Source organism: Asparagus officinalis, chromosome 3 (assembly GCF_001876935.1).
Source record: "Asparagus officinalis chromosome 3, Aspof.V1, whole genome shotgun sequence".
NCBI lineage: Eukaryota > Viridiplantae > Streptophyta > Magnoliopsida > Asparagales > Asparagaceae > Asparagus > Asparagus officinalis.
In genome coordinates, this window is record NC_033796.1 from 24,694,061 (window position 1) to 24,697,938 (window position 3,878).

The following is a 3,878-nucleotide window of genomic DNA, read 5'->3' on the forward strand; positions in this document are numbered from 1 at the left end:
ACGTTTAACAACTCGTAAGAGGACGGAGACTAGTTACCCATTTTTCCTCTGACGATCAAGTTAGTGATGTTCTTAAGGGGGAAAGTAGTGAACTGTGTGAGTTCTTCGGTGCAGTATAGTGGAGAAAAATTCTAAGAAAATTGTTTACCTTTGCATTGGGAATAGTTGTCCCTCTTATAATCATGTAGGAAAAGGATTTTAGTCTTTCTCCATTGAGTCTAAGCTGGCGGCTGAGTCGGCATCGACTTTATGCATGTCAGTTGTGGAGTGGTCACAGAATGGGTGTTGTCACTTCGACATTAATAAGATGGGATAGGCGACGCACAAAGCCGGCGTGGTCCGATGTATCATAAATAGTACCAGGGATGGAGAAATAATGGCATCTGTCAAGCATTCAATGTGATGTCGATGCGCTGTCAGCGGGTGGTTTGAGGTCAAAGTTGCCCTTTGACTGGTGTCGAGGAGTATTGAGAAGCAACGCCTTTCGAGTCGACCCAACGAGATGCTAGCTAATTAACTAGTTGAATGGACTTACAGCGAGTCATCTTTGATGAGAGGACCGACAAGTACTACCATCCGAGTCGACCTAGCAAGATGTCGACTCGGCGAGTCAGCTAGGTCGGGACCCTGACTATCCTAAGTGTCGAGTTGACTTCATGGTGCGTGGATGTTTGCCTGTTGTTGGCAAAGTGCCATAATTTGGCAACTGAAAACACCATAACAAATGTCGAGGCTGAGTCGAGATGCTTTTCGTCTCAGTCCTTCGAGAGAGCCCGAGGGAGGACGCCTTTGACTTTAGAGGAAATCCCTGAGTGATGACTCTTTTCGTCTCGATCCTCTAAGAGAGTCCGAGTTGTGATGCCTCTCATCTCAGTCCTTTGAGAGAGTTTGAGTGGGGACGCTTTCGTCTTGGTTCTCAAGGTGCATTAAGGAGGGGAGCCGACGTTCGTGAGACACGGGTCGGGTTGGCGTTATGATGCACGCCTTCTAAAAAGTAGTTTACACTTAGCAATTTGTATAATACAACAATTGTCTTGTTGACTTTTTGTGTTTGCTTACCTTGGGTTGATGGAAATCATCATTATTTATAGATGACTACGGGGGCACATTGGTAATTTTGGCTGAGTATTTGCAGCTCTGGCTTAGACACCACTTTACAGGTGTCAGCAATAAATTTGCCAAGTCGTCTTTGTATAGTGATGGGATAGTTGGAGCAGAGGTATGTCCGAGAAGTTTTGAAGGCTCCAGCTCTGTTATGATGTTCTCATTCGCCAAGGTGCAACTCATTGCCAAGTACCGGATAGGTGTACTTATGCATGCAATGTCCCAATCAAGTTAGCGGCTAGAGACCAGCGAGGAGTTTGACTTAGCCGACTAGTCGAGTCGACATTCCTTAATGTCGACTCAAAAGGCGGTATCAGTCGACCCTCTTGTCGAAGACGACTCGCCACAAGCCCACTCGATCACTTACTGTACGCCTTACGAGGACGACTCGAAAGGCGTTACTTCTTGGTGAAGTTAAAGGACAACTTCTGTCTCGAGCCTTTCCTACTAACGACATGTCAACAACACATTTAATGCATGATAGATGCATCATGCCTCTGGCCCCGATAGCCTTCATGACTCATCGGACCACGTGGGCACCGTCATGCCGCCAATCACTTCTCGTTTAATGTTGAAGTGATCCTTCCCCGACTCACCAACTGACATCTATAAAGTAGATGTTGACTCAGCTACCAACCCACACTTCACCACCGCCATCTTGTGCTCAGTTGAAATGACCAATCTACCCTTATATCCTCGGTATAAATATAGGTACTATTCGTATATAAGAGGATCTTCTTCTTTTCTTCTCTGGATCTTTTTGATCTTATCTGATCTTTAAGTAGACATATTACACATACAAGAACTCTTATAGTTCTTCATTTTTCCCCACTCAAGTTCATTAGCTAACTTGACCATCGGAGGAACTACAAGGGATCCAAGCCTTGTCCTCTTACGAATTCCTGTGTGTGCAGGCTTTTTAGTAACCCAACTCAAGAACATGACATAAAGTCAGGGAAGAAAGCGGCCTCTCATTAATATTGAACAATCCCATCTAACAACGGATACAACTGACTGTGTGAGTACTTAACATCAACAAACTCCCCTAAGAGCTTGAGATAGGAAGTCCGAATGTGCTCCATCCGTTCAAACATCTCCTGCTCCACCAGAGCACCTCGAACCAATTAGCTTCGAAGGCTTAAGTGATGATCGACATTGGGAACTCCCCTCAAGAACTCATCGTCTTGAGGAAGATAGAATTGATCAACTGCCCTCAACTAAGTCACGTGAGAGCCGAGGATAGTCCCTTTGGCATCAAGATGGCGAGCAGCCTCAAAGCGGTGCTCGGGGTTGGACTCCTGCACATATCGAGGGTCGTCCCAGTCCCTATGAGGTACGCCCTCATCTTCTCCCATTCTTCTTCTCGGATCTCATCAACACGATGGAAGAAGGGATATTCTGACCCTGAGGAAGGCTTCATCTCCTCCTCAGCCGGCTCTTTTCGGCGGCGGGATGACTCACCATGACAAATAGTAAGCCCTGCTTGGCCGTCATAGCTCTAGCCTCGACTCCCTCTCCTTAAGGAGCCTCAGCTGGTTCTCTCAAGACCAATTCATCCAGATGGATGACTTCGGTCTCAGTCATCTCAGCCGTCGCCTATGCCTCTTGTTCCTCATCTTCCCCTCCTCGGCCGCCTCAGCCTTTGTTGGAGGAATGTCCAAACGAAGACGCTTTGTAGTCCTGGACGATGACTCCTCATGAGGAGCATCCAAATGAACAATAGGTGCCAGCGCCGCTTCCGCTCCCCCTATAATGAGGGCTGAAGCTCTCTCATGGTCCTGGACGGTAGGAGGCACGACCGACACACCGACAACTCACAATACCAACTTGTCGAGCAGATAGTCGACTCAACAAGAGCCAGTGTACGCCTTGATCAGGTCGAGTGCCTCCCTCTTGTCTGTAGACAACTCACCTCCTATGAGAACTTCCCTCCTTATCTCGGGCCAATTGGAGCAGCCCAACTCCAGATTTTCCCTTGCGATCCAGACAAACCTCTCCTTTCAATCCTTGTGTGAGTCAGGGAGGCCGGTGAGGAGCCTGAACTTCCCCACTATCTGAAAGTGGAAGTGGGGCTCAGTTTGGTTCACCTTCACTACCACCAATCGGCCCAAGACCCACAAAGATGGCCTTATCCCTAGCCAATGGTAGATCACGACGAACCCTACTAGGATAGCGATGGTGTTCGACTTCATCTGCGCTAGTGATACCCCCAGCACCGTGAATACTTGCTTGAGGAAAGGGTACAGAGGCAACCGTAAGCTAAATTCTAGATGCCTTAAGTACAGCGGACCTTGCTCAGGTCCATGATCATATATGGCCTCCGACCTTGTCGGGGCCAACAGCTCATACTCTTTGGGGACATCAAACTTCCTATGGATTGTCCTCTTCTGGGCCAGAGTCACCTTAGAGTGAATCCTCACCAGGAGAGCTCGTCGATCAACACGCTCAGACGCCATTGAGACTTGCAGAGATGATCACCAGAAGTGATGAACGAAGAAGATTTCTGAGTTCTCTCAAGGGAATTTGAAAAGATAGCAACCGCCACCCATATGGTCCTATTCCTATATATATGCAGCTGACTTTACAACTATCAGAATTTGATTGGCCGGATCAAGCTTCGTCTAATGATCAGGATTAATTCTCAGAATCTAAAGTACCCTCTCTAAAATTGAGGCACAACTCACTCACCTCGAACAACCCACAATCTGCAAAGAAAAATAGAGTTATGGCAGTCAAAAGGAATGTATGGTGACGTCAGCCACGTCAAATCTGGA